Raw genomic sequence first — 13,104 nt, 5'->3', positions numbered from 1 at the left:
GCAATATGGCGGCATTGAAAGAGGTAGTAAAGAGATACTTTATTCTGACTTTTTAAATCGTGCATTACTTGTGGCTCCTGGGTTGATGGTTTAGGTCTGGGGATGATTACAAGAGAGAATTTTCCTTTTCCTTTTTTAAATATCTGCTGGTGACCCCTTTTCTCTCCTCTCCCGTTCTGCCACTTTAATCTCAGGTATCACATAAAGCCTTATCTTCTGGTTAACAAGCACTTTCTGAGCACCTCCTGGGTACCAAGCTCAAAACCAGGCCACCAAAATGCAAAAGATACATTTTCCCAGGGAGCTCATTGTCTTGCAGAAGAGATCAACACACAAATGGCAACCATGACAAAGGACCCTAACTAAGCACAAGTCGATGTTTAAATAAATACACAAGTCGGTGTGGCGACTCATGTCTGTAATCCCAGCACTTTGGGAGGCCAAGGCAGGTGGATCACCTGGGGTCAGGAGCTTGAGACTAGCCGGGCCAATATGGTGAAACCCCATCTCTACTAAAAATACAAAAATTAGCCTGGCATGGTGGTGCACACCTGTAATCCTAGCTACTCGGGAGGCTGAGGCAGGAGAATCACTTGAACCCAGGAGGCGGAGGTTGCAGTGAGCCAAGATAACACCATTGCACTCCAGCCTTGGCAACAAGAGCAAAAGTCTGTCTCAAAAATAAATAAATACACAGAGAAACACAGAAAACTTACTTCAAAGTGTAGTCATCAAAAATGCAAATTGCACTACTCTAGAAAATTACTCAGGAAAGCTCAGCATTGTGCAGAACCAGCAGGAAGAGGCCATTTCCCAGCTCCATGATGCAAACAAGGAGCTATTCCTATGCTGTAGTGCATCAGCATAGGTTCATTGATATTGCAACTGGAAGCTGGTAGGTCACTTTGCAAACACTTGCCTCCCCTTCTCACTCCTCACACCAGGTGACGGCAGGGTGCAAGCCCCTGCAGAGAGATGGATGAATGGATGATGACCTGGGACAAAGACGTGCAGGCCAGTCTAGAGTTTTGTGTCTGTGATGTTGAGTAACCTCCGGTCAGGCGGCAGTGGAAGAAGGCAAGGAGAGCATGTCCCCAGGTGGCAAGAACACAGTGACAGAGGCCTCTCAAACCCTGGTCAGGCTTTCCATCCCAAGATCCCCACCCTGGGCCCCTGCCTGCTTGGAGACTTAGAATTTGGAAACAGCTGCAGACCAGCAAGTATGTGGCATCAAGAGAGGGTGTTTTTGTTGGGGAAGCTTCAGTGTTATAACGGGCATATCTGTACAATGGGCTCTTGGGTTTGACTCTAGTAACAACTAGGTAACCTCTCAGTGCCTCAGTTTCCTCATCTGTAAAGTGAACATAATAATAATACCTACCTCCTTATAACTCCAAGAGACGTAGTGAGATTAAAGGAGTTGCCATATGCAAAAAGCTTAGTCCTGTGCTCAGCACATGTGAAGCGCTAACCAAGTTCTCTACAATGACCTCCTGGGCGCTCTTGGACCGTGCAGAGTAATGACCACTCTCCTATTTTTGTTGCTGTTGTTTGTTTTTGAGACAGAGTCTTGCTCTGTTACCCAGGCTTCAGTGGCTCAATCATAGCTCACTGCAGCCTGAAACTCCTAGGCTCAAGTGATCCTCCTACCTCAGCTTCCCTAGTAGCTGCAACTATGGGTGCGTGGCACCACACCCAGCTAGTTTTTAATTTTTTTGTATAGATAGGCTCGTGCTATGTTATCCAGGCTGGTCTCAAACTCCTGGCTTCAAGCGATGTCCCACCTCAGCCTCCCAAAGTGCTGAGACTACAGGTGTGATCCATGCCCAGCCACCTTCCTCTAGTATGAAGGGTGTGATGTGGCCATCCATTGTGAGCAAGAGTAGTCACTACATGTGCATTTGTGATGGCCACTCAGGACACTAGCCAAAGTGGGTGATTCCCTTCGTGTTTGTTAAAAAGCACTGAAGTACTAACACCAAATGGTTAAACAAACCCAGATTGTTGTTGGGGATTTTGACGGAGAAAGGATTAACTCACTTTCAAGAGCCTTGGCTTCGTACCAACATTATTGACTCAGCTGAGAACTGCCTTTCAACACCAGCCAGTGAGGAAGCCAGGCTGAGTGCCGGGGAGGCGCCAGGGGAGGAGAGGGGGCCGACAAGGATGCAATGCACAGCCATGGCGAGGTTCTCGGAGGGGTCTGTTACTCGGCCAGCCCTCTAACTGGGGCATGAGAAATGGGGGGCTTCACTTGTGTTCTGTAAGAAAGAACCACCTCATCAGGCACATAATCAGCAACCGATGTCGCCCTCGGGCAGCAGAGGCTTCCACCTGCTTACTTTTTCCAAATAGTTAATAGTGATTATTATGATTTAAATACTTCTCTTGCATCCCCAACAACTGAAGTGCAAATGTGTTAAGAAATGTTCTGGTGCCAGATACCTGAGTTTCCAAAGAGGCTGAATGTGCTTCTTTTCATATGTGAAGCCAAAACATATGGAACTGGACGATTCTTTCTGCAAACTTGATAACGTGCCTGCCGTGGATGGACTTGCCCATGGTGTGTCTCTGAGAGCCTGGTCCAAGGACAGTTGTCATGGTACAGGCTCTACCACCCATACATCAGTGATCCTGCAGATGTGATGGCCTGCAGGGAGCCTCCACGGTGCAACCTCGATGGTGCTAAAGTGACAGGGGTGTGGCTGCACCAAGCATTCAGCCCAGTTCATTATTCATCAAACTATTAGTTAGTGGAGCTCACGTTGGGCGTTTCCTCTCAGCTCTTAAGAAGAGATAGTAAAATGTGAAGCTTTAATTTTTGGGAAAGATAGAGGAGCCCCATAAAAACACAAAATACCCTAGGATTATTGCCAGGGTTCACTGAGTACTGACTGTGGCCTTGAATGGTGTTAAGAGCTGGAAATCCAAAGCTGAAACAGCCTTGGTTTGTTGCCTTCAAGGAACTTGTAGTCTGTGGCATTAATAAATAATCTCAGCCAGAATGAGGAGTGCTGGAAGGAGAGAAAAAAGCCTAACAAGTGCGGGGTGCCTGCCAAGGGCTGAGTTTCTCTCATCTCCCCCCACAACAAACTCCGACTAGTGCAGCCTCACCCCAGCCTATGTGAAAAAATGGAAGTGTACAAAGGAGAATCACCCCCAGTTCACACGGATAGTAAGTGGCAGGGCCAGAATGCAAATCCAGATCCGTCTGTCTGTCTCCTGGGCCAGTCAGCCTTGCACAGGAGTCAGGGTTCCCAGAGCAAGGGGAGACGGACTCCCTATCTAGGGAAGTTGGGGAAAGCCACAAAGAGAGGGTGATGGTTGAACTGCAACACAAACTGACTCCCTGTCTCCAGATTCCTTTCCACTCATTTCCCATCTCCTGGAGTCATAGTGGTCGCCCCTGGAGAAGGCGCTGGAGCTCACGCCAATGGCCTGGCCTTGGATACTAAGGGATGCTGCTAGACAGGTGAGGTGCAAGAGATGCTCCTTAAAAGATCCATCCCTTCAGCCCAGAAAGAAAGGAAAGGCCATGAAACCTGGGCCTAATTCCTGGAGGAGGAGGTTGGTGGCTGGTGGCTGGGCTGCTAGGCAGGGGAGATGAGGAGCGGCGACCCTTGTCGCCATGACTGCATTGCTGGGCACAGCAGATGTGTCAATCCAGCAATTCTGAAAATGATCAACAACGTGTGCAAAGGGATAAGGGCTTTCTTGCAGCTCTGACAAATGATCCTTGAGGGATATGAATCAGAGCATAAAAAATTCCACACATATCACCCTGATCCATATAAGGCAACTGCCATCATCCTGGTGGACAGCACCTCTCGTGTGGGTGCTGAAATGTGCCAGGTGCTTTTCATGGCTCTTGACTGTGTTTTCCAGGCCTTAGCCATGGAGGAGTTCTCAGCTAATTGGTTGTCTGAGCCCCTGAATGAGAAAATGGCATTTTTCCATGAGAAGCTGTCAGCACCTGAGAGAAGATGGAACACCCAGGTGGGTCACAGGATGACTGCCTGCCAATAGCATCCTCTAGCAAGGATGGTGCAAGCTGCTCCCTTTGGTGGGCAAGTGCCACCCAGGGTAGGGAGCGGTGCTACAGACTGAGTGACTAATGAGGAGAAACAGGCAAAAAAAAAAAAAAACCCGCTCCCAGAAGGTGACATTGGGGTTCACTGTCCTGGGCTTTGGCTCAGTGTCATCAACCAAAAATAAAAAAATAAGACAGCAAGCAGAAATCCACCAGCACACAGAGCTACTAAACATGACTCACCTTTAGAATGCAACTCTGGAGCGTGTCCCATTTGAAGACTCTGATGGTAGTTATCTGTGAGATCAACAAAACATCTGGCCTGATGTTCAATATTGAGAGCCCCAGAAGGAACAGAACAAGTACATATTGGAAAAGCATTTGAGGTCTGCCCTTAAAATTCCATAAGGGAGGCCCCCCTCGAAGGGTCTTCCTTGGTGGCGTTTCTGAAATGACCCAGTGGTCTATTTCTCCCATCTTTCACCTTCAGTATTAATAACAGTACCATTCCTATCTGAAATGTCTTTTATAATTGTGTAATTACACACCTCATTTATCCAATTGTTAGGCCAAGAGACTGATTAAATATTAACAACTGCTTGGTTCTCGCGGTGTCATTAGTTGGAACACAACCCTGTAATCTCAGGTAACACACGATAGTAATTATCCTTCACATTCACACTTAGCTGAAAACCCAGAGTGGTCAATCCAGATAAGGTTGCCCAGTTGAAAATGCATTGCCTTTAAATCCTGTTTTATCTCCACGGTCTCAGAGCAAGGTGCATTCTGACCAGTTCAGGGGTTTTGAGAGTAAACCTGTCGTTACGGGGCGATGGCTGGGGGAGGGAGTCAGGGCAGGCATAACAAACAGCTCAATTCCCACGCATGCAGCCCTCTCCAGTCATAAATCTGACGGGGCTTCAGAAGTTATAATGGAATTTTTACCCGAAGCACCAAGATGGAAAATCTGGTTTAGCTCAAGCATCCCTTACATTCAGGAACAGTGCCGAGTGTAGCAGCATTTGCCTTTGTTACTTCCCTGGGTGGAGGAGGCTGGAGGGGCATTTGCAGGCCCAGCGGCCTCTGGCTCTGGCCATCAGGGCCTCTGCCTGAACCTGCCTAGGGCTGAGCCCATTGCAGGGCTTGGGAAGGGTCCCTCCTTCCAAACTGGTCTTTTCCTTTCAAGCCATCCCAGCTCTCTTCCAGCCAGAGAACCCCCAACTTCTCTACCCATTTTTCTTTCTCTTTCACAGCCTCTGGTGCCTCCCATCACATTCCCGCTGGCCTGCAGAGCTCTGGACACTGAAATTCTCCCTGGTACTTGCTCTCAGGCCTTAGGTAAGCCATCTTGGTGCTTTGGGATAAAAATTCCATTATAATACCTAAGGAAAAAATACCTAAGGATATGCTCCTGCTTTTCATCAGCCCAAAGGCTAATTTTGTTTGAAGCGTTTCTCCCCTTCTGAAATTTACGAATACCATGGTTTCATTTTTCTGTTCCACAACTGCCTAGCTGTCCACCTCTTTCTGACCATCAGCCTCAGATTCTTGTGCCCGTAGGCAGGGCGTCCAGACCAGGACCAGGCCACCCTAATGCTGAGTAAGTGTTGCAGCTGAGAACTGTCCACTGTGGCCTCTGCCTTTGTGGATTTATCATTTTCTTCCCTATTATGCGCCTGTACCTACAGAATGCTCTTCACAGCTGGCAGCAGGCAGGCAGTGCCCAGGGGCACTGAGCCCCAGAGACCTGACAAGCCTGTTTGAGCCATGCCTGAAAAATGTGGCTCATCCTCAGGCTGCAGTGGGGAAAATGGAAGAGTTTAATTGGTTCTGACTTCAGGATTCAGATCACAGTTTTCCCTGGAGGTGTGCATTGCAGGAAACAATATTATCAAAGCCAGGTCCTGGCTGAAATTAATCAAGTTCCATGATCATTTGTAATGGGAAAACAGAAGAGAGCATTCGAACATTTAATTACAATATTTTGTAATTGTTAAATCACCAGTGACATTACAAAATGCTCTTGGTGAGAAGATACATGCTGCATTTCTGTTGAGAAGGCAGAAATACTCAGCAAAAATGAAGCAATTGTAGCTATCTTTTCTCCTCCTTTATCTTCCCCCAAAGGGAACAATTCAAATACATCATTTGACTTGATTGTTTTTAATTACATTGTAAACATTTCAAAAAAAATCTATGATAAAGATGAACACACAAGTCAGTTGGTAATAAACATGCAGGCTCCAATTCTTCTTGGATGACAGATGAAATGAGTTTAATATATCCTTGTTTTGTGGAAAGCATGAACATTTAAAACTGCAAACAACTGAATTCAATTAGCAGGCCTTCTTCAAAACTGTTTGGAGAACTGGAGGGCAAGGAACTCTTATTATCTCCCCATTGTAGAATTGGGGGGAGCATCACAGTTCATGGTTGGTATGAATTGGTGGAGAAACAATGTAAAATTGGTCCCCGTGTTTTTCCATACAGCCGTATCTGGCAAGCAGATCTACTGAGAGATTAGGCTGCTAGTGTTTTCAATCCCTCACCTCACATAAGCGCTTAATTCATCAGAAAGATATAAAAGCAGAGAAAATACATTCAGTGTTGAAAGATGGACTGCTAACTGCATTGCTTTCAAATGCAAGTAAATCCCAAAGGTAAAGTCCAATTCCAAATTTTCCTCCAGTAATAAATCACAATCGGCAATTGTTGCTGGGCCCCATGCATGGCTCACCTGCCTAGAGAGGCACTCCCTGCAAGAAATCCGTCCCGTGCTAACTTTCTGAGTTGGTGGAGGTTTTGATTTTGGAGAAGAGAATATCTATTTGTTTGACAGAAGAGGGTGTTTGCTGTGGTGTTCAAGGGGTATGTATTTTTGGTCTCTTAGCACAGACATGACTTTTACAGCCCTGGAAACTCATAAATAACACAGTTCACACATTTAATTGCTTTGACCAGTTTGGTAGGAAGAGCAGGAAACTGACCTGAACAGGAACCCCGTTGTCACCTGAGCCCCACACCCGGTCTGATCTTTCCTTTGTTTTAGTTGTTAATCATGTTCTGTGAAAAAAACAGTGCACACTGACCCTCGACACCAAGGAGCATGATTCACTTCGACAGTTAGAACCCTAGCAATTCCTGCAACCTTGAGAGTTCAAGGACTGCAACAAAGACAATTGGTGGAGAACCATCGCACCTGCAGTTTTTTCAGGAGAATTGAACTGCACGTGATTGGACAGCAAGAGAGTGGGCAAGCCAGGGACAGCCACCACAGTTAAAGTACCATGGGCCATGCCTTCATGCCCCCCTCACCCATGGAATTTGTCTGGACTCAGCCAGGGTCTGGAGAGGTGGCGCAGCTGTTCCCTAAGTGAGTGGGGTCCCCCTACCTTTCACTCAGGGAATGTTTAATGTTTTCCTTTTACAATTTCATTCTTCAGCCTCCCTCTCTCCTAATGATGAATCCTGTAAACTTTTGCTTTGCCTATGTTCTGCTGGAAACCATGTTACTGTGTACTTTGAAGACATTACTCCATAGCAGGAGGCAGGGTAGGAGGTGCTCTGGGGAATGACAGCAGGCCTCGGGTGGGGGAAACTGACACCAGCTGGAGGAGACAGCCCCAGGCAGGGGATCCAGCTGCAGAGAGCTCGCCCCAAAGTGATGAAGGTTGCGTGGAGCTTGCAGGCTGCTGGGGGGAGGAATGTGGTCACAGGGCCTTCTCACCAAGCTCCTGTGGAGCTTAATTTAACTTTGGGCAGAAAAAGACGGTAAACAAGGAACAAAAGGTTGTTGTAAGAAATTGAGGGCTACCTCCAAGTTTGGGGCCTAATAAAAAACTGTCCCTCTTTGAAGGGGAGGACTCGGCCCCATGTGGTTGAAGTGGAGAACAGCTGGGACCTCCCAGGGCCTGGGGCCTCCTAGGGAATGGGAAGTGACAATACAAGTAAGCAAATGAACTGGGGACATGGGAGAGCTGAGGCGGCAGAGTGGGGCCAGGGTAGCCCCATCTCCAGAGGAGAAAGCTGGCAAGACTGGGCTGGGAGCACAAAAGCGGGCAGCTCCAAGGTGAGACCTTGGCATGAGAGGACTGCCATTTTCAGCCCTATTCCCTGGGCGGTTCACATTCAGGATGGTGTGGCCGGTAGGGCCATGGGTGCACCATAAATATTAGTTTAAAATTGGGGGAAATAAGATAGCTCTTGGAGCGGGTGGGGGTAGGTTTTCCTCGTGCTTCAGGTACAACTTACTTTTCAGCGGTTGCCCATCTTTTCTGTCTTATTTTAATTGTCTTCTAGAAGAATTGTCCATTTAAGACATTTTCGCAACGATGTTGATGAATCTGACAGAAAATATTGGGATGATCTAAGAGCTTGCTCATGGTGTACTGGCACCAATGTCAGACTGCACTTAGTAGAAATCTGGCAGGTATTAGCTACTGATTGGATGTGATTGAGAATGCAGTGCTTCAGAGTGTGAAAGGTTTAATTCAGCCTCACAATGTGCCAGAGCCTGCTCTCTTTACCTAGGACTAATGTGGTCCCTGCAAATCACACCTCCCAGCCACTTGGTGTAGAAAGAGAGCAGTCAGCCTGTTTTCCTGAAAGGTAGTCAAACACTCTCACATAAGGAGAACGAGCTCTTTCATCTACACCTCTACCTGCTTTGCCACCAACTAAAATTCAGCGGTTTCTTTCCTAAGTTAAAAGAATATTAATGCTGGAGTAGCTTAGGGTCTTGCCGAACGTATTATAAGTTCCTTGTACTACTAGAAGGCCTTTGGCTATTTCTGAATCAATTACCTGAGACACTGACAGCCCTGCAGCCCAACACACTCTCCTTATCCCTGGAAAAGAGCAAACTTAAGGTTGCAGCAGCATGATTTCCTATCTACTGTCTCAACCCTTTAGCAAATCGCTCAGTTTTAGGGCTCTGGGCTTTCTCTTCTGGGACTGTCAACAAGGAGGCCAATTAGTGTCCATTATAGCAATGGATTTTGTGATGTGGAAATTTCCCCAATTGTGACTGGGCTGAAATCCCCAATTAATCCCACAGGACCCAGGAAAGCATTTGAGTTCTTTGTGATAATTGCCTAAGCTTGCTCTCTTCAGCAATAAAGGCCTTTGGAGTTATAACAATTATTATTACTATAATTATCATTTCCCATATAAGACAATGAACGTTTGAGGTAGTATTTCAGCACACTGATGAAAATCAAAGCAAAATGAAAACATTCAATTATTCATTAATACCTGCCAATTTCCTTCTCCCCTAGTGCCTTTTATTATCATTGCAAGAGCCAGATTCTATTCTCCCATCAACGTGCAAATGGAAAAGTACGGCTTAGCAGCAGCAGCAGCTCCCAGGTAAAGCCATCTGCCCGGAAGCCTACAGGACCCTCCCAAGGCCAGCACGGCTCTGTGCCAGGCTGGCTCTTCACACCCGGGACCCCTAAGTGGGCACGCTGAATGCCTGGTTTTCCACGTGACCGGGGCACCTGGGACCTGCGTGTGGATTTGGGGAGACCCCTGGAGGACCTGTGAGTCGTTCCATAAACAGTCTTTTGGCGACTTGGGATGGACTTAAGTTGCTATTAAAAGGGAAATCAGACCCACTTTCTTTAAGCCAACACACTAAAATTGAAAAAGGAGGACCTCGGAGGAATCCACAGGGGAGAATGTGAATTAACTAGGTGTTACCTTTGACTGGTTTGGGCCAAGTGACAGCTAAATGAAAAGTGGTGTTTTCTCTTCACAGTGGCCCTGGGCATCTGACCTGTGAGGAGACAATAGCATTAGTTTCCCTCAATGGAAGTTTCAGACTCTTTTCAGAATCTGTTCCTGGAGAGATGATGGAAAGACAAAGATTATCTTGAAGCCTAAGAGCGCTTTTTGACCACGTTCTACCTTTGTGACCCAGCAGGCCTGGTGAACAGCAGGTGAACATTCCACAGGAAAGTGAGGCCGGGGGAGGAGAAGGGAGGGGTCCTATCCATACACCCAGAAAAACTGCTCCGATATGGGCTTCCTAGGAAAGCGTAGGAGGAGAGGGTGGAGAGTAGAGGAAGGCTGCTGGCTCCAATGCTGCCTGAATTTGTATCTTCTTCTGAGGACTTAATTTCTGCCACATCATTTTGTTTGAATTAGGATAAGAAATGAGAGACAATTTAGGCCAGGCGTGGTGCCTCACACCTGTAATCCCAGCGCTTTGGGAGGCCGAGGCAGGCAGATCACCTGAGGTCAGGAGTTCAAGACCAGTCTGGCCAACATAGTGAAACCCCATCTCTACTAAAAAAAAAAGACAAAACAATAATTAGCTGGGCATGGTGGCAAAAGCCTGTAGTCTCAGCTACATGGCAGGCTGATGCAGGAGAATCGCTTGAACCTAGGAGGTGGAGGTTGCAGTGAGCTGAGATACCGCCACTGCATTCCAGCCTGGGTGACAGAGCGAGATTCTATCTCAAAAAAAAAAAAAATGAGAGACAATTTCAAACCCAGCCCAAACCCAAAGAGTTGGCAACTCTAGTCAAGTAAAACTTTGAAAAGGATTTCAAGGCCTGGCAGCTTACTGGGGTAAGTCCCTAGATGGGTGGCAATGTCCCTTTTCCAAAGGGGCAGAGGAGAGCCACCCAGGGCATTAACAGAAGTATCCCCCAGAGGCCTTATGGTCGGCCATGGGATGTCTGAAGTTCCAGCATTAGTTATCCCTTTGGCGTGAGGTCATCCTTCAAAAGGTCTATGAAATTTAAGTTTGTGGGAAGAGATGAGCGTCACTCATCAAGCCTCTGATAGCAGGGATCTGAGAGAACTGGGTGACAGCCCAGAAAGGCCATGATGTAGGGGAGGGGTCAGAAAGTCAAAAGTCTGTAGCCAAATATTTCAGATTTTATTTGCCCATTAGTGGGTCACGAAATCAACTTAGTGCAAGGTATCCAGCCTTTAAAAACGAATTAGAACAGGACATATCTAAATACAATGTAAATTATTTTGTATACTGTATTATTTTTATAAAATAAAACCTTTTGTCTCAGTTGTATAGGTATCTGTGTATAGTATATGTATGTATGTATTAATGTGTGTCTTGGGTTGTAAATATATCTTTTTTATTTGTGGGTTGTCATCTTCCTGGGACTGTTAGGCAGTAGGGACTCAAGACAGAAAATGCATGGGGGTGCCACAATTGAGGGACTAGGACAGATGTTCCCTCCTTCACAATTTTGCTGAGGCCTACCCTAATGAAAACAGCACGACTTCAGCTTAATCTGGTAAAGCCAAGTCCACACACCTATAACTTGCTGATCCTCGACAAAGCTGACAAAAACAAGCAATGGGGAAAGGACTCCCTATTCAATAAATGGTGCTGGGATAACTGGCTAGCCACATGCAGAAGATTGAAACTGGACCTCTTTCTTACACCATATACAAAAATCAACCCAAGATGGAGTAAAGACTGAAATGTAAAATCCCAAACTATAAAAACCCTGGAAGAAAACCTAGGCAATACCATTCTGGACATAGGAACGGGCAAAGATTTCATGACAAAGATGCCAAAAGCAACTGCAACGAAAGCAAAAGTTGACAAATGGATCCAATTAAACTAAAGAGCTTCTGCACAGCAGAAGAAACCATCAACAGAGTAGCAGACAACCTACAGAATGGGAAGAAATATCTGCAAACCATGCATCTGATAAAGGTCTAATATCCAGCATTTCTAAGGAACTTAAACAAATTACAAGAAAAAAACAACCCCATTAAAGAGTGGGCAAAGGACACGAACAGACACTTTTCAAAAGACATACATGTGACCAGTAAGTATATGAAAAAAAGCTGAACATCACTGATCATTAGAGAAATGCAAATCAAATGAATGCCTTATAAAAACCACAATGAAATACCATCTCGCACCAGTCAGAATGGCTATAATTAAAAAGTAAAAAAATGACAGGTGCTGGCAAGTTGCAAAGATGCCATCCCCATCAAGCTACCAATGACTTTCTTCACAGAATTGGAAAAAACTACTTTAAAGGTCATATGGAACCAAAAAAGAGCCCGCATTGCCAAGTCAATCCTAAGCCAAAAGAACAAAGCTGGAGGCATCACGCTACCTGACTTCAAACTATACTACAAGGCTACAGTAACCAAAACAGCATGGTACTGGTACCACAACAGAGATATAGATCAATGGAACAGAACAGAGCCCTCAGAAATGATGCCGCATATCTACAACTATTTGATCTTTGACAAACCTGACAAAAACAAGAAATGGGGAAAGGATTCCCTATTTAATAAATGGTGCTGGGAAAACTGGCTAGCCATATGTAGAAAGCTGAAACTGGATCCCTTCCTTACACCTTATACAAAAATTAATTCAAGATGGATTAAAGACTTAAATGTTAGACCTAAAACCATTAAAATCCTACAAGAAAACCTAGGCAATACCATTCAGGCCATAGGCGTGGGCAAGGACTTCATGTCTAAAACACCAAAAGCAATGGCAACAAAAGCCAAAATTGACAAATGGGATCTCATTAAACTAAAGAGCTTCTGCACAGCAAAAGAAACTACCATCAGAGTGAACAGGCAACCTACAGAATGGGAGAAAATTTTTGCAACCTACTCATCTGACAAAGGGCTAATATCCAGAATCTACAATGAACTCAAACAAATTTACAAGAAAAAAACAAACAACCCCATCAAAAAGTGGGCAAAGGACATGAACAGACACTTCTCAAAAGAAGACATTTATGCAGCCAGAAAACACATGAAGAAATGCTCATCATCACTGGCCATCAGAGAAATGCAAATCAAAACCACAGTGAGATACCATCTCACACCAGTTAGAATGGCCATCATTAAAAAATCAGGAAACAACAGGTGCTGGAGAGGATGTGGAGAAATAGGAACACTTTTACACTGTTGGTGGGACTGTAAACTAGTTCAACCATTGTGGAAGTCAGTGTGGCGATTCCTCAGGGATCTCGAACTAGAAATACCATTTGACCCAGCCATCCCATTACTGGGTATATACCCAAAGGAGTATAAATCATGCTGCTGTAAAGACACATGCACACGTA

Source organism: Hylobates moloch, unplaced genomic scaffold (genome assembly GCF_009828535.3).
Source record: "Hylobates moloch isolate HMO894 unplaced genomic scaffold, HMol_V3 SCAFFOLD_3, whole genome shotgun sequence".
Taxonomy (NCBI): domain Eukaryota; kingdom Metazoa; phylum Chordata; class Mammalia; order Primates; family Hylobatidae; genus Hylobates; species Hylobates moloch.
This window is presented reverse-complemented; position numbering follows the sequence as displayed.